This window comes from Dreissena polymorpha, chromosome 8 (genome assembly GCF_020536995.1).
Source record: "Dreissena polymorpha isolate Duluth1 chromosome 8, UMN_Dpol_1.0, whole genome shotgun sequence".
NCBI lineage: Eukaryota > Metazoa > Mollusca > Bivalvia > Myida > Dreissenidae > Dreissena > Dreissena polymorpha.
In genome coordinates, this window is record NC_068362.1 from 36590873 (window position 1) to 36617217 (window position 26345).

General features: G+C 32.8%; 2 long non-coding RNA genes across 9 annotated transcripts; one reads left to right on the top strand and one right to left on the bottom strand.

The window, feature by feature from the left end:
* The first annotated feature begins 4262 nt into the window (after positions 1–4262).
* LOC127841147 (uncharacterized) lies at positions 4263–26272 on the top strand. 8 transcript variants are annotated; one of them, XR_008030730.1, is made up of 4 exons: positions 4263–5712; positions 7046–7133; positions 7550–7690; positions 8834–9347. It is a non-coding gene; the product is annotated as an uncharacterized LOC127841147 (long non-coding RNA). The 8 variants fall into 8 exon arrangements; XR_008030727.1 differs by having other exon boundaries at positions 4278–5712; positions 7557–7690; XR_008030725.1 differs by lacking the exons at positions 4263–5712; positions 8834–9347 and adding exons at positions 5805–5868; positions 25759–26272 and having other exon boundaries at positions 7557–7690.
* On the bottom strand, positions 10888–13367 carry LOC127841145 (uncharacterized). Its single transcript, XR_008030721.1, has 3 exons — positions 13003–13367; positions 11891–12020; positions 10888–11206 (listed from the first exon to the last, which is right to left on the bottom strand). It is a non-coding gene; the product is annotated as an uncharacterized LOC127841145 (long non-coding RNA).
* Positions 26273–26345: the final 73 nt, after the last annotated feature.

The following is a 26345-nucleotide window of genomic DNA, read 5'->3' on the forward strand; positions in this document are numbered from 1 at the left end:
AATGGCAGTAGAGGGTTTATTGAGCTATAATAAATCAAAGTCTTGTTTGTTTGGATCGAAGTCGCTTCGAGTCTTTTGAAGTTTAAATCGTTTAGACGAGCTTGGTTAATGTCACGCGATAATTGATTGTACAGTCGTTATAGTACTATATAACGGACAGAACAGAACATATCTATGACATAGACTCTTGGTATACAAGGATGTGATTTCGAAGAAACAGTATCTTAACAATTTGTGCTAAACCGCTACGTTACAATTTCATGCGCTTTAATTAATTCATGAATACCACACAAACAGTGTTCTTGATAAACTGAACAGAACGATTAACGATGAGCTTGTTATGCTTAAGTCAAATAAATATTCTGTTCTGTTCTGTTCTTGATAAACTAGCGAATAAATATCGTTGTTTAATCTTTCTGTGGTGAGTTCATGTTGTTATTTGGTCACTGTTATTTTTAATATGTTAATTTGCCTTTGATAACTGTTTTTTTATTAGTGGCCTTTAATATTTGTCAATTAAATAATAATTAATATCAAGTATATTTTACTAAAAATGGAAATAAGTTTACAGGGTCGCGTTATATAAATTCGGATTTTTCATATAATTGGGAACGTAATTGTTAAAATAATCGGACACAGTAATGTTTATATCATACTTGATTATTTTAACAAAGCTGAGTTGTTGTGTTTTTGCAATTGTACTCAAACAAAAAAACGAATTGAGAATTGTAACTTGAGAGAAATACACACTATCCCAAACAAAAAAAATCTTAAGCAAATTGTACCAAAATTGCCAATAAATTGGTAATAAATCAGAGAAATCCAATTCATTAGCATTTTTTACCAATTCATTTAACGAATAAGCAATAAACTGGTTTCTTCAGTGAAAGCCCTAACCCTATATGTTGTCAACTCATTATATAGTCCCGATTTCTGTACACTTTATTTGAGAAAGAAAATACATTGAGTACTCTTTATTGCCAATCCATTGTAACAGAAAAAAGTTTAGTACGATTTATTGCCAATTCACTATATATAAAAAGACAAGCACTTTTTATTGCCAATTCATTATAGATAAAAAAAATAGAACATTATTTATTGCCAATTCATTATAAATCAGGGGCGTAGATAACCTCCCAACATTGGGGGGGGGGCGGTCCAGTTTCTGTACTGGGAATATAAAGAGGTTCGTTTGACATTCGTCCACATGAAAATACACAACAACCAATACAATATGACATGATTAGTAAATAATGTATCCACATTTCGAGCATGCGAGGAACCGTATGATGCGTAGGATTTGCAGCAGCTGCTTCCGTTTGTCGGCCTTCTCCTTAGCGTGCCCCGCTGACAGCATCTCTCCCACGTCACGCGTCGTGGCGGGAAGCGTCACCGGTCGCTCGACCGCCTCCTTGTGGCACTCGCTTTCGTCGTGCTTCCGGAACTTCTCGGTACCCGCTTTCCAGTTGAAGAAGCCGTCACTGATGAAGCTGCCGTCCACCTTCGTGTTGCCGATCTTGCCCAACTTCTTGGCCGCCATGCAGAGATGGCAGAACGCAAGGTCCCGACTCTGTAAAGAATAACCTTGTAATAAATTGTGTGTTAAATATTAATGATAATAATAAGAAACATTATTAAGCAACAATTTTTTTTACAATACGAGTATTTTTTGTATGTTGTGTCTTTTTTTCTAAATTTCGTTTGTATTTAGATCAACGTTAGGTTCATAAAAGATAAGAACGATTGCAAATTAAAATTTAATACTTATATACATACCTCATCGTAGTGGAGCCATGTGAAGGAATCAAACCAACAAGATTGAAATGAACGCTGTTCTGGCTTTTTCTTCCCGAATGTACGCTTAGGAAACGCAAAATTTCGAGGCTGATTAGGAATACTCATTTTGAACATTAAACAATTACATATATGATATTGTTTCAATGATGTCTAATCAAATAATAACTGATGTACTAAGAGAACAAACATATTTTCAAACTAATTACTGTTTTTCACGCGTATATTTACTCAAAATTGTTTAAAGTGGCATTTACCTTTGAATTAAAGCGATCAATTAAAATTAAAAGAATCGCCTGTCTCTAATCAAAACACCGACAGTGCAATCACGGAAAAGAACAATAAAACAATTAACGCAATGACATTTACCCAGGCCCCTAGTTTATGACACCTTACAAGGGATAATGACACATCACTATTGGCAACCTCAGAGCAGACGGAGAGGGGGCACATGGCTTCTGCACTGACGGCGCGTGATTACAAAAATACTGTTTTTTTGTTTTTTTTTTGGGGGGGGGGGCGATTTTTTGGGGATTTTACGTTGATTTATATAACGATGACTAGCCGAAATATTGGGGGGGGGGGGGGCGGCCGTCCCCCTGCCCCTCCATTATCTACGCCCCTGTTTAAATAGAAATAAATCGAGCACTATTTCTTGCCTATTCATTATAGATAGAAAAAAATGGAGCAATATATATTTATTGCCTATTCTTTATACTTCAATATATGTCTTGCACTTATTTAATGCATAATCATAATATTTGCGCACTTAAAATCATTTCCTGCTAATTTCAAACATTATTTGTAAGTAGCGATTAATTGGTAGATTTTATTTAAAAGTACAAAGCCATAAAAAGCTGGTTTCTGGCAATTTTAACATGATTAATTTATACAAGAAGGCCTGATTACAATTCTTGTTTATCAGAAGACCAGCCATCTTCATAAATACTGAATTCAATACTAATTTAAGTACATGTATATAATTTTTGGCAAAAAACTGATAAGAATCAAAGATATTTACAATTTTGTCTTCCATAAATTAAGGTCATGGACGCTATAGTGCAGACGACCCAGCGAACACGAAAGCAAAATTTGTTTTTCTATGTCATTTCTTTGTTTTGTTTTTTATCCTTTTAAAAATGTATTGTCAAACAACAAAACACAATCAATGAGAAACAAACTAATTATTCTAGCAATTTGTATACATTTTTTACAAAACCTGTGTGCTGGCTATATCGATCATATGCACGGAGTTATCTAGAGTCCGTGATCATATGTAACCGTATAATATTGCGCTGCTTACTTCCCTTGGATATATCAGTGTTTGTTCACCTACGAATTTTAAATCGAGGCGTTTGCCGATATTGCTATTTCGACATTTTCTCAAGACGTTTATACCGATTAATAGCCCCGCATGGTGTAAGTTTCCACATGTTATCAATGCTCTATAACTTGTATTTTGTTAAGGCAGTAATTATTTATGAGGTATATTCATTCATTCAGGTTTTCTCAGTAAATGCTATTCGTACCCAAATTACGTCGTACCTACCCTTTCGACCCAGTTGAGGCTATATGTTAGGGTAATTTCCAAAGCTTTTCTTTCGTAACTATGTCATTGTTTATTACTTAAGTATAGGCTATACTTTTTACCTTTTTTCAGTCATTTAAAGTATTTTTTGATTACAATACATCATTTTCATTGTTCTTTACTGCAGAACTGAACATCTTTTATTTTGTTTTATTGCAGCAATTTACCACATACATCGAGTTGAATCTAAGAATAAATACTGAATACCACCACATACAGTGTTCTTTTTCGACACGATCGGTCCGCTATCTGTTTCCAGAACAGAAAAGTAAATTGACCTACACTTTGCTAGTAGCAGATGGAGATGACTGGTACTGGACATCGAACTAAATCCACGTTCAAAATTGGTCGCACTAAAGTCTCGTCTGTATTTCAACTGGCTTAAGAAAGTTTATTGTATGTCAACACAGCATGTACGTCCGTTTTCTGCAAAAGGAAGGGCTCTTTATGAAGAGAGAATTGATGACTTTAGGAAGCGCTGTTCTGCTTCATGGCGCAAAGTGACTGAAAGTTTGTGCATAGTAAGTAGTTTAACTTATGAGAGTAATGTTGGTGAAATTAACCTGATTGAACAGCAATTACCTATGAAAGTTACGTAAAAGTTAAAGACGAATTTGAAGTGTACTTAAAAAAATGTGAAAAGTGAAGCAAGTCTTAAAGAATTATCGGCTCTCACTACAGATGTGTCGCTACAGGAAAAAGCAAAGTTACATGCGCTGGAAAAGATTGACCAAAATAAACTATCAATATTAAAAAAAGTCATATCCAGCATGAAGCCAAACTCTGTCCATGGTGGTGTGAAGACACACAGTTCGAGATCCTCTAGCCGTAGGAGTGAACTCATCGCATTGAAAAAAGCAGAAGCCGAATCTGCCAAGATAACACTGAAATATACTCAACAAGAAGCAGCTCTTTTGAAACAAAAGGCTGAATCAGAAGCGAATCTTCAAGTTCTTTCTCAGCAAAAAGCTTTTGAAGCCGACGCTGCAGAAGTAAAGGTACTACAAGAGCATGATGTCGAAGGCTCTGATGGGTCAGAAAGTCATGTTGCACCAGACATTAAATTCAAATTGCAAACTTTGCCTGTTGTAAAACCTGACAATCTAGTTCAAGAAATCCACAAACAATCAAACAGTATCTGACACTAATATGGGAGAAAATCTGTGCAAATTTCTCCTTAAAAAAGACTAGGCTCTCTCGCGACTGACTATATTTAGTGACAAAACTGAATTTTTATCCCTGGAAATGTTTGTATGAATATGTAAAATGATGACAATTTATAATAGCTGTATTAATACAAGTATCAAAAATGTTGATTTTTAATGCAAAAAATGACTTTTTTTGTGAAAATGTTCGTTTTAATACGAACAAAGATGACAGTTAATAATAGTTCGTATTAATACGAAATATCAAAAATGTTGATTGTTAATGCAAAAAAAAGACCTTTTCCCTGAAAATGTTCGTATAAATACCAACAATGATGACATCTATGAATTTATCAAGTATTTCTGAAAAAAATGTATAGTGCGTAAATTTACGAAGTATGGTTATGTTAAGAATCTATGAATTAAACAAGTATTTCTGTTGTTTTTTTTTAATGCGTAAATTTACGAAGTCTGGTTTTGTTAAGAATCTATGAATTCACCAAGTATTTCTGAAATTGTTTAATAATGCGTAAATTAAGGAAGTCTGGTTTTGCTATGAATTTGCCAAGTACCGAGTATTTCTGAAAATATATAATAGTGTGTAAATGTTCGACTTATGTTAAGAATATATGAACTGACCATGTACATGACTTTGTATTTCTGAAAATTTTTAATGCAGCATAAATTTAGGAAATATGATTTTGTTGAGAATAAATGAATTGACAAAGTACGGGGTATTTCTGAAAAAATATAATAGTGCGTAAATTTACGAAGTATGGTTTTGTTAAGAATATATGAATTGACCAGGGAGCCGTTTCATCAACGATTTACGACTAGTTGTAAATTACGATTTACATAAATTACGATGTTTCAATGAAATCGCGTTTCATCAAGCAAATCGTAAATTAAAATTACATAAATTTCATACATAAATATACGACTGGGTAAGGGCACCCGTAAATTAACGTAATGGCGGTCGTTTTTGTCATCCAAGATGGCAGGAGACGAACAATTACCAATGCCAAGGCTTTTAAGGGAGAGATTGTTCTCGAAAACCTAAGAGATGAGAACATTGCTTCGATATATCGTCTAAGTAAGGGCGGAATAGAGCGATTGTTGGTTTTGATCGGGGAAGACATAGCACCAACTTGTCGGCGAGCTCATCCCTTTCATTCCGTCGCTTAGGTATGTAAATAAGGCGAAGAAATCATTGATTTAAACAAGTATAATTATAAAATTGTATTTATTTTCAAATAGCAAATAAGTAGCATTTAACCCAAAAACTTGAGAGTAGTTGCCCTTTGTTTACTTAGCATTTGACAACTCGGATTTTGCAAAATGGTTGAAGAATAAGTTATTGTTGTATCTTTTCTTAATAAAAGCATTCGATGATTACCGTTATTAGTTAAAGCATTTATTGTTGTGTTTCTTTACAAATGACTATGTTAAACTCATTCTATTTTGTGTCGACGTGTACTTATCGATGACTTTAAGTGCAGACTGATTTACCCCACCCGCTAATGTTGAACTTGTAGTTGTTCTACTTCCAAATGTTATGATTGAACAATACTTTACCTCGAAATTGTTGATTATAACATCGTGATCATGAAAATGAATATGACATCATGATATTGTTTGTGTTTGCTATTTTTAAACAAGTTATTGTATTGGTGAGTTAAGTAGATGCTGAGTAATGGTACCTTATGTATTTAATAATTGTAGAAAAATCACCTTGATTGTTTCTATATTGTTCTCATTTGATTACAATGTTGTTCGATTGGTCATTGTCAGCTCGGATACTACTTACCTGTACCCCGGGTACTCTTTAAGTATACTTACGTCATGTAGAGCTTACCCTGTTACAGTTAATATACTTTAATATAGCCGGAAATTTAATGCTAAATGGGTTGTTGTAGGCTTAATTTTTTTAATTATGTTCACATTAATGTCATTTTTTTTCTCAAATAGTCTTTATATCATCGAAATTTATACTCAAAAAGCATATTGATGCAATTTTTTCAAAAGGTAAGTTTAATTTAGATAAACAATATGGCTTTACATTTATCTGTAGTGCACTGTACCACATCGAATTTTGGGCAATAATACAACTCGGGTACAGTCTAATACGGACCAGGTACGTTTAAGTATATTAACCTTACCCGAGGTACATGCAAGTATGCTTAATGATACCAGGGGTACATGTAAGTAGTACCCAAGCTGTGAATAACCAATCGAGCGTGAGTAAAGTAGATTGTACCTTATGTCTATAATAATTGCATAACAATTACCTTATTTATTTCTATATTGTTTCCATTTGAATACAATTTATTTATTTGTCAAATTCAATTCTGCAGTGCTATAAATATGCACCCCCCATCCAAAAAATTTATTTCGTGCATATTGATGGGGCTTTTTTATTTATTTACTCCTTTTCTGCATTCCTCCCTTTTGTGTTGGTAATGTGAACATGAAATGATGAGCACTTTCATGTTAATGAATAACTTTTATTTTTTTATAGATTTTGGCATATTGCATATTGCCAAGGGAGATGTTTACTGAGGATTCCATGCCATTAATATGCAGGCTGTTGCTGATGCCAGCATGAGGTAAATGTAAATACAGTATTATGATTAATAACCTTATCATTAAATTTGGTATAAAAGCAGATAAATACCATAAAAGGTTGAAATAAGCGTAATGCTTATCATCTTTGACATCTAATAATCATTAGTTACGTACATGCGCAAAAATCATTAACTACCACAATAAGCACCATTAGCACTGTGTGATCAAGCTTTTGTTCTTTTATGTGTTAGCCAATGCAGCTATCAGTATTATCTTTAAATATTGTCTTAAGTTACATTATTTCATCTAGGTAAGGTAACTAAAATATAGTGATTTGATAATACTTAAGCTAGTTTTGTGAAAATTATTGAGATGCTTTCCTACCTTAATCTAACAATATTAACTGTGGACTGCTGTTTTATCAAAGACAAAGCAACTGCCCAATAAAATATTTCAGTTTACAGCAATATCTGAGCACCAATGATGAGGGTCATCTGCTGGGAGATAGTGGGTATCCGTTAAGGACTAACCTGATGACCCCTTAACCTCATCCCTCCCATGCTGCGGAACAGGCCTACAATGACCATCTATGTAGAGGGTGGGTAGTAGAAAGGGCATTTGGAGTGTTGAAATCACGAGATTGGTAACATATTATATAGGTTGTGAAATATAAGTCTTATTAGTGCGAGATCAACTTACCACACAGTATTTAAATGAAGTATTAGTGCCAATCTCTTTCTCACAGTGTCTTAAATCAAACGTAACTTCTAAAGCTTGATAACGTACAACTTTAATAATCAAATTTTAGAATTTATATGTAAATTAACTTTTATAATAACTGAGGGTTGTTTGCATGTGTAAATATGATGTTTCATAAAAAAATGTCTGTTTAAATAAACTGATGATTTATTCATTTTATTTTAAATCTTAAAAATTCATTTTGCTTATCATCAGACTCTATGTATGAAATAGTGCATTTAAATGATATTGTGCATTAATAGTGAATACAGGCACAAATAAAGTGTTTTGTAGGCTATATATTATATATAATTTATATTGACAGGCTTTTTCCGCCCTATGCCACGGGTCCGAAATTCGGCCCCATTCCCAATGCAAATCTGGTTGTTTTTTTCCCAATTGAAAAAAAAAATTCCCAATTGAAAAAAAAAAAAAAAAAAATTTTTTTTTTTTTTTTTACCCTTAAAATATATAAGTTGACCTGATCTGGTGTAGAAAATAGAAAGTATTGCATAATTAAATTATCTGTTGCCTTGAATTTGTTTTAAAAACTGTAAAATATGTTAATGATTATTTAAGACTTTCCTTATTTTCCTCAAAATCCGGCGCTTCGCACCATTTTTTTCACCTCATAAAAGGCCAAGCCTTTTCACCAAATTAAGATTAAAAAACCTGCACTTATCACACATGTTCATAATATTTTGTAAAATTTTAAAAATAAGTTATCCAAATAGTCGTTATTTACCAGTTAATGGCTTCTTTGAAATATAAGAAACACTATTTATATGCAATAATTTTTCCCAATTGAGCCAATTTTGCGAATAATTTTTTTCCCAAAATGGGCTTTTTCACGACGCGAAATTCCCAAAATTCCAGTGTGGCGTTTTCCCAAAATGGAGCGGAAAAAGCCTGATTGAAATTAAATTAATGTCAATGGTATCAGGACAATTTAGTCACCTAGACAAATGTCTATGTTATAGAAATACTTTTGATATTTGTTTAGATATCTGCATGCCACTGGCGGATGTTGGCCTTTCAAGTCCAATAAGTGCTGTGAAATATCAACTGTGTACATGCCCCTGCATAACCTGTGTCTGGATTCAAACGTTCCACTGATAGAGGAATTGGTTGGAAATGTGATGGAACCGGAAGTTATGAACAACACACCAGTACATCGAGCAGCATGTGATAAGAGGCAGCAGCTGATCAAACTGTTTCATAAAATGTGTTAAAAATTTATAGTTATAAATGTTATAAAGTGATAGATGGCTCGAGTCTTCTCTGAATAGGCAGAGCTACACTACTCAGCAAAATGGCGTAAAGTTGTGTCATAGCTGATTTGGAAGGATTGGTATTCCTGGTCGTCTAGACACAATAGTTACAACAGCTGATGTTTGCATGTTTTATAATTGTGTATGCATAATTTGTCTAATATTTACTTCAAGGTTATAGGTTTGTGAAAGAAAAAAATGTCAATGTTCTGAGGACCAATAAAAAAAGTTATGTGTTAGGTATTACCAAGTGCTTGATTTAATATTTATTTTAAAGGGAACTTTTCCTAAATTTTGGCAGATATTCAAGTTTTTCATTAAATGCTTTTATATTGATAAATGTAAACACTGGATCTAAAAAGCTCCAGTAAAAAAAGAATACAATTAAAGAAAGATAAAAAGTAACTCCTACAGGGCTCAAACCACTGACCCCTGAAGTAAAAGCCTCACACTAAGACCACTTGTCCGTCCATGTTGATACAATGAGTGATGTATTTTACACTTTATATAAGCAATCCTCATCGTGTCACAAAATATTACGACAACAACAGAACTCTACAAATTATTCAATCGTCGAGTGTTGCAGCAGATAGTTGCAACGCTTTAAAATTTTCAAGTTTTTAAATCGTCAAAAGTTGCATATATTGGATATTTTAGAGCATGGTAAATGTTCAGTATTACTGTTTCCTCACAAATATCATAACTACAACAAATGTTTGCGAATCTTAAACTTATTTTGTTTAATTTAGTCAATTTACCAAAACTGGAAAAGGTCCCTTGAATATTGAACAGTTATCTGAGCTCCAGAAAAGATCATATACTCAAGGTACTTTTCCCCATTAACAATTATTCAAGTGATATTTTACCCACTGACTTTCGCTCTAAAAGGTGTTCTCTGTAATGAACATTCTCAAAGCCACATTAAAACAAGGGCTGTTAGTAAAACATGCATGCCCCCCATTTGGGCTGTCAGTTGTAGTGGCAGTCATTGTGTGAATACGTTTTTTGTCACTGTGAACTTGACCTTTGACTTAGTGACCTGAAAATCAATAGGAGTCATCTGCCAGACATGATCAATGTACCTACGAAGTTTCATAATCCTAGCTGTTGGCATTCTTGAGTTACCATCCGGAAACCATTTTACTATTTTGAGTCACAGTGACCTTGACATTTTACCTAGTGACCTGAAAATCAATAGGGGTCATCTGCAAGTCATGATCAATGTACCTATGAAGTTTCATGATCCTAGGCGTAAGCATTCTTAATTCATCATCTGGAAATCATTTTACTGTTTCAACTCACTGTGACCTTGACCTTTGACTTAGTGACCTGACAATCAATAGGGATCATGCCAGTCATGATTAATCTACCTATGAAGTTTCATGATCCTATGTCCTAAGATTTCTTGAGTTATCTATCATCCGGAAACCATCTGGTGGACAGACCGACCAAGCAAAACAATATACCCCCTCTTCTTTGAAGGGGGGCATAAAAAGTGGGCTTGTAAATGTAACGGTACTTTATTATAATAAGTGTGCTGTCTATAAATATGGATATTATTGTCATAAAAAAATAGAAGTTTTCAATATATAAGATTGTTTCCGAATGTATTTACTAAACTTTACCCCTTTATGAGTCTCTGTTTAATTATTTAGTCATCTACCGTTAAAATGTTGTTTACCTGTGCATTTTTTTTGTATTTTTATTGAAATGTTTATGATAATAATGTTTATGGTATTTGATAACAGTTGCTATTACACTAGTTTTCAATGAATAAAACACAAAGAACATTCACAAATATTTATTATTAATCAGGAAGTAAAATATATTAACTGGGCATGGTATTATAATTCATATGACAATTTATATCTTACATGATAGTATGTGTAATAATAAGTTTCATGGACTCACTGAACACCATCACATGTAAAATCAATTAAAAGTTCCAGAAACAATTGAGCAATTTAGAATTTCATTTTTTTTAAAGAGAAACCAGTTCCTCATGATTATTGCTTATGTCCCTCTGAATGGCATATCTTTCCCTTGACGCCATCAACATCTCCTCCCGAGTTTTATTACGCTGTTGCTTCATTCTTCACATGTTGCTGCAAGCAGATAAATTTACTAGTTTATACATTTAACAGAACTAAATATTAAATACACAACATATGGTCATAATAAGTAAGCATGCCTACATGACCTGGTTTTGTTTCTGAAAGTTGGTTTTTGTATTGCAAAATTAACCTAGCTTTCTGAACTTAAACTCAACATTTGTGTGTGACACTAATGCTCTACATTCCAATTTCTTTTTTAAGTACATGGATGTTGAAAGAATTAAATAAAAAATACCTTGACACACAAGTTCATACCCTGGTAAATAGGTTACCGGTAATAAAGTTAAATGAAAAAATGCAGCAATACTTTATCCCCATAAAACAGAGTACAATGAAAAACAAGAGCACCGCATAACAGGTGTGAACGCTCGGCTACGGGTGCATTTTTTAACGAATAAAAGCTTGTCAGAATTATTTTAAGGTCCTTCACCTTTGACCTAGTGACCCAAATATGGGTGAGGCGTGTAGAACTCGTCATGGTGGAGCTGCATATGAAGTTTCCAAGTTATAGGTGGAAGCACTTTGATTTTATGGCCAAAGTTCAATACATCGACAAAATGTTAAGGACTGAGCATGACACGGACGACACGACACGCTGGCTATGACAATACCTTGGGTTTTCTCCGAAAACAGCAGTCAGCTTTACTATAATCTATAGATAAAATAAATAATTACTAGTTGTTGCTTCTGCCTTCAGTTTTATGTTTTAATGTAGCTGAGTGACACAACTTCTGTTTGAGTTTTGTCAACCGTGTTCTCTGTCCATTCAATTTTGGTCCTTCAGCCAGTAATAACATTTTCTTTTCTGGAAAAACAAAGAAATGAAAACTGCATTTGTGATCTTTACATGTAACACAGTTTTGCAGAGAAAGCAATATAAATCAATGATGATTATTTACATCTTGTGAATCAACACTATAATAAATTATTGTGGAAAATGATATTTATTTAATGCTTTCCTGTGGTTTATAGAGAAATATCGGTGGATTAAAACGGATAATTTCACTATTTCAAACAATGAAAATTATCAGTGAGAATTATCGATTATTTTCATTGCTTAATGTGAAATGACGTAATTTATTTGACAAAATGACGACATAATCCCAACGACATTCTTAAGTAAAACTCTTTAACAATGTATATAAACTGCGAAAAAAGCAAAAAAAGAAAATTTGTTGGATTCGGTGAAATATTGATTTTAATTCACTCGTGATCATAGAAAATATATATTTTCACTCGTGGCTGCGCCACTTGTGAAAATATCATTGTCTATGATCACTCGTGAATTAAAAACGATGATCCACTGAATCCAACAAATATCCCCTATATAATAGACAAACAAATAGCATTCTCAATGATATGACATTTGTGATTACTAAACATGTTGTGTCATGTGAATCTAATACCTTATTGAAATAAAATATTTGATAATTGAACACAAAAATGCTGACATGACAAACTTTCAATCCATGATGTCTAGTTATTGTCAGCCTGAATTCCGATTGGTCTCTATTAAATTATATTATTAAACTGTTAATTGATCTACACCACAGTCACATTTCTGCATAGAAATAACAAAACAATTAATCTTACCAATACATTTTTATTCATGGATAAAGAAAATAAGCAAAAAATCTTCATTCTTGTCAATATCAATTGCCGCCTTAGAGTCTTATGATGATTTTTGCTTTGGCAGACACTTGGCTGAAATAATTCGTGTTCAGATTTATCCTGAACGCGAATTATTTCAGCTGTCTTCATTCATAACCAACAAGTTCTCAACTCACATTTCAACCGTCTCCATCCAAAATAACTTCTTTTTGCGTTTAGTAACGGAAGGAGAGTGTCGGCCAAACAGCATTCGGTAGCCTTCCACACCGGTCTACACGTCGTTTTCCAGTGTTTGTTTTTGTTTCGATTCACAACTAGCATTGTTTTTGTTAGTCCAAATAATTAGACGTAATTCGACCTCATATTTATAGGAGTATGTTTTTTTGTGCGATGTTTGCCTTAGCTGACAGAACGCGCGAAAATTACGTCATGCAATTTTTCAGACTGTGTCACTATTTTTTTCGGTTACAAAATACGTATATTTAAGTAGTCGTATTTTATGTATGTTGCATTTACGATTTCGTTGATGAAACGGAGTTTATGTAAAATCGTAAACGACTACATTAATCTCGATACATAATTTACGATCGTATAAAAATACGTAATTATTGATGAAACGGCCCCCTGGTATTTCTGAAAATTGTTAATAGTGCGTAAATTTACGAAGTAAGGTTTTCCTGAGAATATATGAATTGATGAAGTAATTCAGAAAAAAAATAGTATTGCGTAAATTTACGAAGTATGGTTTTGTTAAGGATATATGAATTGACAAAATATTTCTGAAAAGTTTTACAAGTTCGTAAATTTACGAAGTATGGTATTATTAAGAATATGAATTTACCAATTATGTCTGAAAAGTTTTAATAGTGTGTAAATTTACGAAGTATGGTTTTATGTAGAAGAATATGAATTTACCAAGTATTTCTGAAAATGTTAAATAGTGCGTTAATTTACGAAGTATGTTTTTGTTAAGAATCTATGAATTCACCAAATACTGAAATTTTTTAATAGTGCGTAAATTTACGAAGTATGTTTTGTTAAGAATCTATGAATTCACCAAGTATTTCTGAAAGTTTTTAATAGTGCGTAAATTTACGAAGTATGTTTTGTTATGAATCTATGAATTCACCAAGTATTTCTGAAAGTTTTTAATAGTGCGTAAATTTACGAAGTATGTTTTTGTTCAGAATCTTGAATTTACCAAGTATTTCTGAAAGTTTTTAATAGTGCGTAAATTTACGAAGTATGGTTTTGTTAAGAATCTATGACTGTTTTTTTTTTAATAGTGCGTAAATTTACGAAGTATTTTTTGGTTAAGAATCTATGAATTTACAAAGAATTTCTGAAAATATATAATAGTGCGTAAATTTACGAAGTATGATTTTGTTAAGAATATATGAATTGACCTGGTATTTTTCTGAAAATTGTTAATAGTGCGTAAATTTACGAAGTAAGATTTTCCTGAGAATATATGAATTGATAAAGTAATTCTGAAAAAAAATAGTAGTGCGTAAATTTACGAAGTATGGTTTTGTTAAGGATATATGAATTGACAAAGTATTTCTGAAAAGTTTTACTAGTTCGTAAATTTACGAAGTATGGTATTATTAAGAATATGAATTAACCAATTATGTCTGAAAAGTTTTAATAGTGCGTAATTTTACGAAGTATGGTTTTGAATTTACCAAGTATTTCTGAAAATGTTAAATAGTGCGTAAATTTACGAAGTATGTTTTTGTTAAGAATCTATGAATTCACAAAATACTGACATTTTTTAATAGTGCGTAAATTTACGAAGTATGTTTTGTTAAGAATCTATGAATTCACCAAGTATTTCTGAAAGTTTTTAATAGTGCGTAAATTTACGAAGTATGTTTTGTTATGAATCTATGAATTCACCAAGTATTTCTGAAAGTTTTTAATAGTGCGTAAATTTACGAAGTATGTTTTTGTTCAGAATCTTGAATTTACCAAGTATTTCTGAAAGTTTTTAATAGTGCGTAAATTTACGAAGTATGGTTTTGTTAAGAATCTATGACTGTTTTTTTTTTAATAGTGCGTAAATTTACGAAGTATTTTTTGGTTAAGAATCTATGAATTTACAAAGTATTTCTGAAAATATATAATAGGGCGTAAATTTACGAAGTATGGTTTTGTTAAGAAAATATGAATTGACCTCATATTTCGGAAAATTGTTAATAGTGCGTAAATTTACGAAGTAAGATTTGGTTGAGAATATATGAATTGATGAAGTATTTCTGAAAAGTTTTACTAGTTGGTAAATTTACGAAGTATGGTATTGCTAAGAATACGAATTTACCAATAATGTCTGAAAATTTTTAACAGTGCGTAAATTTACGAAGTATGGTTTTATTTATGAATTTACCGTACACTTCGCTCTTCGCAAGCAGCAATATATTAAGAGGCGTTAATAATGAACTAAACATTCATACAATTTAGATAGAACATCACATATTAGACAGTGAATCATGGTTTAAAAAATAAAAAATAAAAAAGTAATTGTCTGAAAATATTCTACGATCAACCACAGTGTCTTTCAATGATTCAGTGCAAAAACAATACGTTACGTGGTTTAATTATCAATAGGAGGCTTTAATAAATAACTTTAAACAATTTATTCAGTGACAAATTTTGCAAAATAATCATAATCTAAAATGAATGAATATAGTATTAAGGTTCTTACCTCAAGTTCGGCATTCATTTCACAAGTTCTTAAAGGGACCGTCAACCAGATTGACGAAAAAAGAAAAGTTCTTAAATACCGTATTTTTACAATCATTAGTTTATATTGATTAAAATATCACGACTGGTTTATGACATTACCTGAAAAAAGTTGTTAATTTTTCATAATTTCAGTATATTCGGTACGGAATACCGTTAGGACCATCGTGGTTACACATTAAAATCCAGAGGGCGACAATGCGATAGTACGATGACGACAGTGCGAAAATACGATGACGACAGTGCGACAATACGATTGCGACAATGCGATAGTACGATGGCTTCAATGCGACAACGCGCTAGTACGATGACGACAATGCAATAGTGCGACAATACGATGGCGACAGTGCGATGGTACGATGGCGACAATGCGATAATCATATCGTACTCTCACCTTCGTATTATCGCATTATCACCATCGTACTATCGCACTGTCGCTAATGTATTGTCGCACTGTTGCCATCGTATTATCGCACTATCACATTGTCGCCATCGTACTATCGCTGAATGGGTCAAGTTCCCCCCGGGTACTACTTCCCCGTACCCCGGGTACTTTGAAGTATACTTCACCGTACACCGATTTTCAAATGATACTTTTGGGTACCCCGGTATACTTACAGGTATCCCATCTTTCCAAAAAAAAATAAAATCGTACCCACATTTTGTTCGTTCCCACAATTTTCGTACCCACATTTTTTTCGTACCCAAAATTGTCGTACCTACAATTTGTTTGTACCCAAGTTTTGTTTTTACCCAAATTAATTTTTTGGCATAATTTGTTTCGTACCCAAATGTTCGTTCCCACATTTTTGTTCGTTACCACAATTTTCGTTGCCACATTTTTTATGTACCCAAAATTATCGTACCCACATTTTTTTTACATATGTTTACGAAAAAACCCAGATAATTTTGGGTATGAAAAAAAATGTGGGTACAAAAATTTTCGTTATGAAAAAAATGTGGGTACGAAAGTTTTGGGTATGAAAAAGTGTAGGTATGAACATTTTGGGTACGCAAAAAAAAATGTGGGTACGCCAATTTTGGGTATGAAAAAATTTTGACGCAAAAAATTTGGGTACGAAATAAAATGTGGGTACGAAATACAAATTTGATACTAAAATTATTGGAACGAAACAATTGTGCCAAAAAAAATTGGGGTATGAACAAAAATGTGTGTACGAAAAAAAAATTGTGTACGACATTTTTGGGTACGAAAAAAAAATTGTGTACGGAAATGTTGGGTACGAAAAAAAATTTGGGTACGAATTTTTTTATTAGGAAAGATGGGGTACCTGTAAGTATACCGGGGTACCCAAAAGTATCATTTGAAAATCGGTGTACGGTGAAGTATACTTCTAAGTACCCGGGGTACGGGGAAGAAGTACCCGGGAGGAACTTGACCCATTCAGCCGTACTATTGCACTGTCGCCATCGTATTGTCGCACTCTCGTCATCGTTTCGTCGCACTGTCGTCATCGTATTATCGCACCATCGCATTGTCGCCATCGTACTATCGCACTGTCGCCATCGTATAGTCGCACTGTCGTCATCGTATTGTCGCACTTTCGTTATCGTATTATCTTACTATCGCATTGTCGCCATCGTACTATCGCACTGTCGCAATCGTATTGTCGCACTGTCATCATCGTATTGTCGCACTGTCGTCATCGTATTATCTCACTATCGCATTGTCGCCATCGTACTATCGCACTGTCGCCATCGTATAGTCGCACTGTCGTCATCGTATTGTCGCAATTTCGTCATCGTATTATCGCACCATCGCCAGTGTACTATCGCATTGTCGCCATGTATTGTCGCACTGTCGTCATCGTACTATTACACTATCACATTGTCGCCCTCTGGATTTAAATGTGTAACCACGATGGCACTAACGGTATTCCGTAATTCAGTAATAAAATTTCGCGACGTGAAATCGAAAGTACATCTCGAAAATAGGTGACATAACTATATACACACAATAAATAATGCAAGTAGATTGGTCACTATATATTTATAAATATACAAATCACTTCACATGCACATTTTGCAATCCTGAGTTTACCACGTGACGATGATGATCAATCTTCTTGCGTTATTTATGGTTTACTGGTAGTTACCTGGTAGACAAACTTTCTTACCGAATATACTTAAAATATGAAAACTTAGCAACATTTTTCAAGTAATGTTTTATACCAGTGGTGATATTTTAATTAATTTAAACTAATAATTGTAAAAAAATAAGGTATTTTAAAACTTTTCTTTTTTTCGTCAATCTGGTTGACGGTCCCTTTAAATTCCGAACGATATAAAACACACGTGTAAATACATATCTCACGCACAAATGCAAATTAATTTTTCGCAGAAAATTATGACGTAATGAAAGTGACGATTTACCGATGACGTCGTCGAAGTCATTAAGGGTGGTTTTCTCATGGCGCGATTCATATTTTTTTATATTTTAATTTGTGTTCTCCATTTTTTTTGCATTGTGTTGTTTAATTTTATGGTATTTTATGTATCTCAGCTTATATAATATCTATATGTTGTCTATTTCATAGGTTATTAATTGGTTTGAGGCAATTAGAGATTTTCCAGTTTAAATTAAAAAGTACATGTTATAAAATGGTGAATAAAATCAAAACAAGGCCGGTGACCCTATATTTTTATTTCATATTCATATAGCATTTGTATATAGTACTTGAATATAAATTTTGAACAAAATCTATTTGGTGGAAAAAAATCAGCAAAACTGCAGCAACACCCCTTTAACTGAACAAAATGGCGTCCACATTCAGTTTTAGCCGATGGGGATCAATACAATTGAAGCCACATTTCAACGAAAGAATCGAACATAATTATAATGACACGTAGCACAAATTTGGATACTACTAATGTTGACTGAAACTGAAACTCTGCTGTACATTAGATTGCTGCCTCTATCATGTCTGACAATGAAACATTTACCGTTTAATATCCAGATATACAAACAATTTTAAAATAATTCATTTTGGTGTTGTAATTCATGTTTTAAATCCGGATATCTTTAGGGCTGGTTACTATTTCCTCAATTTATGTTGGTTAAATATGCCCTTGAGTTTTGTTGTAAAAAATGGCATGTCGTAAAAATTTTCAATATACAATGTATTTACCTTATATGTTAATTAATCACTGGTGCATTACAAATTACGTTTGTTCCGAGATCTTTGTACACAAATTATTTTTAAATAAATCAATTTCATTCTATCATAATATCTCTCAAATAAAGAATACCTTTGAAGACATGGTTTTTGTAAGTGTTCAAATTATTATAAGATAAAAGAGGTATATACAAAACATTATATCAATTTATTATCAGCAGCCTTCAATGTAAAATATATAGTTGTTCAAAACAGAAAGCCAACATTTTGTGTTCAAGTTTCAAGTTTTAAATATTATTTGGAAATATATAATCGACTTAACTAATGAATATCATCTTCCTTTTATGCCATTTCAGTTTCATGTATTTTTAGTTCACCTGTCACGAAGTGACATGGTGAGCTTATGTGACCGTGTGATGTCCGGCGTCCGTTGTGCGTGCGTGCGTGTGTGCTTATGTCCGTCAACAATTTGTTTGTGTAGACAGTAGAGGTCACAGTTTTCATCCAATCTTTATGAAATTTAGTCAGAATGTTTATCTTGATAAAATCTGGATTGGGATTGTATTTGGGTCATCTAGGGTCAAAAACTAGGTCACTAGGTCAAATAATATAAAAACATTGTGTACACAATAGAGGTCACAGTTTTCATCCAATCTTTATGAAATTTGGTCAGAATGTTTTTCTTGATTAAATCTGGGTTGGGATTGTATTTGGGTCATCTGGGGCCAAAAACGAGGTCACTAGGTCAAATAATAGAAAAACCTTGTGTAGACAATAGAGGTCACATTTTTCATCCAATCTTTATGAAATTTGGTCAGAATGTTTATCTTAATGAAATCTGGGTTGGGTTTGTATTTGGGTTATCTAGGGTCAAAAACTAGGTTACTAGGTCGAATCATAGAAAAACCTTGTGTAGACAATAGAGGTCATAGTTTTCATCTGATCTTAATGAAATATGGTCAGAATGTTTATCCTGATAATAACTGATTTTTAATCGTTACAGGGCTCCCGCTGCCGTTCGCCAGATTCGCCAATGACGAAAATTTAGCAAATTCAGCGAATAAAATAATCGGATTTTTTTCCTGACAAATGCCGGCCCAGATAATAAACTCTTTCAGCTGTAGACTGTGCTTCAATACATCGCCGTGTTATTGCTCCGAAAAATTGATACGCAGTCGGCATAAACACCGGTCAGAACCGGTCATCGAGACAAAGGAAAATGACTGGTGTGAAAACAAAACAATGATGTAATCGTACATCTTATCGGCTTAAATAACAATTACATCTGATTAAAGATTAAAGATTGCTGCAAATTTCAATCAATTTGAGTAAAAGCCGTTAGCGAATTATCAACTTAGTCACACAATGAACGTAAGTAAAGAAGTTGATAATTGATTTTAATTTCGAGAAGTTCGTAATGTTTGTAATGATTAAAGGCTAAATGTGTTACAATTGTGAATGACGATAGATGAACGGGTATAAAACCCTTGACATTTTCGGCGAAAGTGTCGGAAATTGCGACTGCCATTATGGCGACCAAAGGCAATAAGCGTTCTTTGGACTCTGATGAAACTCATGACACGGTCTTAAAAAATCAAATCTGATAATAGATCATTCAAAGATGTTTGGCTTTCGGAATTGTAGTGGTTAGACTATAATGCAAAATCAAAAACGATGTATTGCAAAATATGCATACAGTTTCAAAAATCAAATTCATTCACTTTAGGTGTAGTATTTTGAAAAAAAGACAACATTTCAAAACACGAAAAATCAAAAGGTAATAAATCAGAATGACAATCAATATTAAAATGAATAAACAGGAACAATTTTTATATTATTAATAATATGTTAAAAATAGCAATAATATTTTGTTATGTTCATAATAAATATATATTGACACTTTTCAAAATGAGCTTTTGTTTTGAAATTAAGCATATTTAATTTTATTTCAGATCATAGAGAGGCCTCACAAGATTGACGTCTGAAAACATCAATGACAAATGCGCAGGCTGCAGCAATATCCAAATGTGATACGGCTGTAGTGTCGGCTATGACTAATGTGTACTTTGCTGCACAACATACTCTCGCATCATCGCTGGTTCCAGACCTGAACAGATTGTGTGTCTTGCAGGTAAAAACATAAATAAAACATCTTTAAAACAAATTGATTTGTTTTAAATTGATTGATAAAATTTGATTTTGTTTAAGTTTGCTACAAACATTGAGCAAAATATACTTGAAATCATAAATTATATTTCAGGATGCAAATTCGTATTAATATATATTTTCAGGGTGCAACCCAGCTCAATGACCTTCGAGTGGACATTAACACGTCATATGAACACAGCTCCAGTGTGTCGGAATTTCAAAACTGTATGACAGACGTTCTGAGGAGTGATCTTCTCCAGAAGATACAGACATCATGCAAGTACAGTATCATGATCGATTAGAGTACAGACATTTCAGTGAAGCAAAATTTAGAGACCTATATTAGACTTTTGGAAACTGATGAGTTTGGAATGGCTTTGCCACATACATACTTTTTAGGTGTGGCTGAACTTCAAAGAGCAAATGCAGAGAGCATATATGAGAATGTAGTTAATTGGCTTGGTAGAAAGGAAATTGACATTCAACATCCCTCAGAAATTCTATTAAAATTGAAAACTTGGAGAACTTGTTGATTTTGTCCATAGACAGCCCACCAATGGAAAAGTTTGATTTCAAACGGGCTTTCAAGATTTGGGCTGGATTGAAGTTGAGGCGGATTATGGCCTTCTGCTAAAATGTGTGCTCATGTAATGTAAATTTATCATGTGCTTATTTTATGAACATTTGATTGAGTTATGATGTGTGTATATCTATAAATGTTTTGTTGTACTGTTGTTGTTTTTGTTACGCACACATGATGTGGATTATGGCCTTCTGCTAAAATGTATGTTCAGGACATCATGAGCTCATGTAATGTAAATTACTCATATGCTTATTTTGTGAACATGTGCTTGAGTTATGATGTATGTACTTCTATTAATGGTTTGTTGTAAACTGTTTATTTTTGTTATGCACACATTATGATTATAGTAATAAACATCTTCTTTATAACAAAAGTTATGTAAATTTCTCTGTAATAACATAAGGCGAAGATGCTGTGATTTAACGCATTTACTATGTAGTAATAAGTACCAATATTTTCCACTGAATCGACACAATTTCTGAAAAATAGTTCATAACTTCTCTTCCGGTGTGGATATTTTAACAATTCAAACTGTTTTGGAAAGCTTTTTGGAATATCTATCTAGCTAAATTAATAAAACAATTGTTTTACACATTTTTAAATTTAACAGGGGTTGCTAGTAACTCATGAAGCTGCACATTTTGAGTGGTAAAATGTCAAGGTCAAATATATGGCTTCAAAGCGGCGAAATAGGGGGCATTGTGTTTTTGACAAACACATCTCTTGTTTATCTTGAAAAACAAACCTAGAGGTCACAGTTTTCATCACGTCTTAATGCAATTTTGTCAGAATGTATTAATTAATGAAATCTGGCTTGGGATTGTATATGGGTGTGATAGAATTTAAGTTGATGTTGCAAGGTTAGTCAGGTGAGCGATTCAGGGCCGTCTTGGCCCTCTTGTTTAAAAGAACATATTTTAATCATATTCAGTCCCCCCTTCATTATATTCTTTAATAATGAAAGTAGCTTGGTCCTTCCCAAATAAAGTCGTAAAATTGTTGATAAATATTGTTCTTGGTGTCCATTTTTTATGTTGGCAGGGATACAAAAAAAATGTGTTAGTAAAGGTAGCAGCAATAATTTGATGATTGTCATATTTCTTAGCGAGGTTATATATCTACGATTCCAATGTCTTACAGAAAATTAAATACTTTCGATTTTGTTCTTAAAATGTATTGCTTCCGTGTTTTGAAAGCTAAAATAAAATAAAAATTACAATGACTTTAAAAGAAGTAGCTCCCCATGTAGGTGTGTATTTAGTTTTTCATTGATTTAGTAAGGTACTATACTTCATTAAGCCTATCCAAAGAACATGTATTGTGTATGTTTATGTTTTGTCCAGAGTACCCTAAACATTACTTAAATATGTAAAATATACAATTAAAGGATGATTCTGGGAGCCGTTTCATCAACGATTTACGACTAGTTGTAAATTACGATTTACATAAATTACGATGTTTCAATGAAATCGCGTTTCATCAAGCAAATCGTAAATTAAAATTACATAAATTTCATACATAAATATACGACTGGGTAAGGGCACCCGTAAATTAACGTAATGGCGGTCGTTTTTGTCATCCAAGATGGCAGGAGACGAACAATTACCAATGCCAAGGCTTTTAAGGGAGAGATTGTTCTCGAAAACCTAAGAGATGAGAACATTGCTTCGATATATCGTCTAAGTAAGCTCGGAATAGAGCGATTATTGGTTTTGATCGGGGAAGACATAGCACCAACTTGCCGGCGAGCTCATCCCTTTCATTCCGTCGCTTAGGTATGTAAATAAGGCGAAGAAATCATTGATTTAAACAAGTATAATTATAAAATTGTATTTATTTTCAAATAGCAAATAAGTAGCATTTAACCCAAAAACTTGAGAGTAGTTGCCCTTTGTTTACTTAGCATTTGACAACTCGGATTTTGCAAAATGGTTGAAGAATAAGTTATTGTTGTATCTTTTCTTAATAAAAGCATTCGATGATTACCGTTATTAGTTTAAGCATTTATTGTTTTGTTTCTTTACAAATGACTTTATGTTAAACTCATTCTATTTTGTGTCGACGTGTACTTATCGATGACTTTAAGTGCAGACTGATTTACCCCACCCGCTAATGTTGAACTTGTAGTTGTTCTACTTCCAAATGTTATGATTGAACAATACTTTACCTCGAAATTGTTGATTATAACATCGTGATCATGAAAATGAATATGACATCATGATGTTGTTTGTGTTTGCTATTTTTAAACAAGTTATTGTATTGGTTAGTTAAGTAGATGCTGAGTAATGGTACCTTATGTATTTAATAATTGTAGAAAAATCACCTTACCGGTAATTGTTTCTATATTGTTCTCATTTGATTAGATCTACAATGTTGTTCGATTGGTCATTGTCAGCTCGGATACTACTTACCTGTACCCCGGGTACTCTTTAAGTATACTTACATGTAGAGCTAACCCTGTTACAGTTAATATACTTTAATATAGCCGGAAATTTAATGCTAAATGGGTTGTTGTAGGCTTAATTTTTTTAATTATGTTCACATTTATGTCATTTTTTTTCTCAAATAGTCTTTATATCATCGAAATTTATACTCAAAAAGCATGTTGATGCAGTTTTTTCAAAAGGTAAGTTTAATTTAGATAAACAATATGGCTTTACATTTATCTGTAGTGCACTGTACCACATCGAATTTTGGGCAATAATACAACTCGGGTACAGTCTAATAAGGACCGGGTACGTTTTAGTATATTAACCTTACCCGAGGTACATGCAAGTATGCTTAATGATACCAGGGGTACATGTAAGTAGTACCCAAGCTGTGATTAACCAATCGAGCGTGAGTAAAGTAGATTGTACTTTATGTCTTTAATAATTGCAGAACAATTACCTTATTTATTTCTATATTGTTTCCATTTGATTACAATTTATTTATTTGTCAAATTCAATTCTGCAGTGCTATAAATATGCACCCCCCATCCAAAAAATTTATTTCGTGCATATTGATGGGGCTTTTTTATTTATTTACTCCTTTTCTGCATTCCTCCCTTTTGTGTTGGTAATGTGAACATGAAATGATGAGCACTTTCATGTTAATGAATAACTTTTATTTTTTTATAGATTTTGGCATATTGCATATTGCCAAGGGAGATGTTTACTGAGGATTCCATGCCATTAATATGCAGGCTGTTGCTGATGCCAGCATGAGGTAAATGTAAATACAGTATTATGATTCATTACCTTATCATTAAATTTGGTATAAAAGCAGATAAATACCATAAAAGGTTGAAATAAGCGTAATGCTTATCATCTTTGACATCTAATAATCATTAGTTACGTACATGCGCAAAAATCATTAACTACCACAATAAGCACCATTAGCACTGTGTGATCAAGCTTTTGTTCTTTTATGTGTTAGCCAATGCAGCTATCAGTATTATCTTTAAATATTGTCTTAAGTTACATTATTTCATCTAGGTAAGGTAACTAAAATATAGTGATTTGATAATACTTAAGCTAGTTTTGTGAAAATTATTGAGATGCTTTCCTACCTTAATCTAACAATATTAGCTGTGGACTGCTGTTTTATCAAAGACAAAGCAACTGCCCAATAAAATATTTCAATTTACAGCAATATCTGAGCACCAATGATGAGGGTCATCTGCTGGGAGATAGTGGGTATCCGTTAAGGACTAATCTGATGACCCCTTAACCTCATCCCTCCCATGCTGCGGAACAGGCCTACAATGACCATCTATGTAGAGGGTGGGTAGTAGAAAGGGCATTTGGAGTGTTGAAATCACGAGATTGGTAACATATTATATAGGTTGTGAAATATAAGTCTTATTAGTGCGAGATCAACTTACCACACAGTATTTAAATGAAGTATTAGTGCCAATCTCTTTCTCACAGTGTCTTAAATCAAACGTAACTTTTAAAGCTTGATAAAGTACAACTTTAATAATCAAATTTTAGAATTTATATGTAAATTAACTTTTATAATAACTGAGGGTTGTTTGCATGTGTAAATAGGATGTTTCATAAAAAAATGTCCGTTTAAATAAACTGATGATTTATTTATTTTATTTTAAATCTTAAAAATTCATTTTGCTTATCATCAGACTCTATGTATGAAATATTGTTTACTAGTGCATTTAAATGATATTGTGCATTAATAGTGAATACAGGCACAAATAAAGTGTTTTGTAGGCTATATATTATATATAATTTATATTGAAATTAAATTAATGTCAATGGTATCAGGACAATTTAGTCACTTAGACAAATGTCTATGTTAAAGAAATACTTTTGATATTTGTTTAGATATCTGCATGCCACTGGTGGATGTTGGCCTTTCAAGTCCAATAAGTGCTGTGAAATATCAACTGTGTACATGCCCCTGCATAACCTGTGTCTGGATTCAAACGTTCCACTGATAGAGGAATTGGTTGGAAATGTGATGGAACCGGAAGTTATGAACAACACACCAGTACATCGAGCAGCATGTGATAAGAGGCAGCAGCTGATCAAACTGTTTCATAAAATGTGTTAAAAATTTATAGTTATAAATGTTATAAAGTGATAGATGGCTCGAGTCTTCTCTGAATAGGCAGAGCTACACTACTCAGCCAAATGGCGTAAAGTTGTGTCATAGCTGATTTGGAAGGATTGGTATTCCTGGTCGTCTAGACACAATAGTTACAACAGCTGATGTTTGCATGTTTTATAATTGTGTATGCATAATTTGTCTAATATTTACTTCAAGGTTATAGGTTTGTGAAAGAAAAAAATGTCAATGTTCTGAGGACCAATAAAAAAAGTTATGTGTTAGGTATTACCAAGTGCTTGATTTAATATTTATTTTAAAGGGAACTTTTCCTAAATTTTGGCAGATATTCAAGTTTTTCATT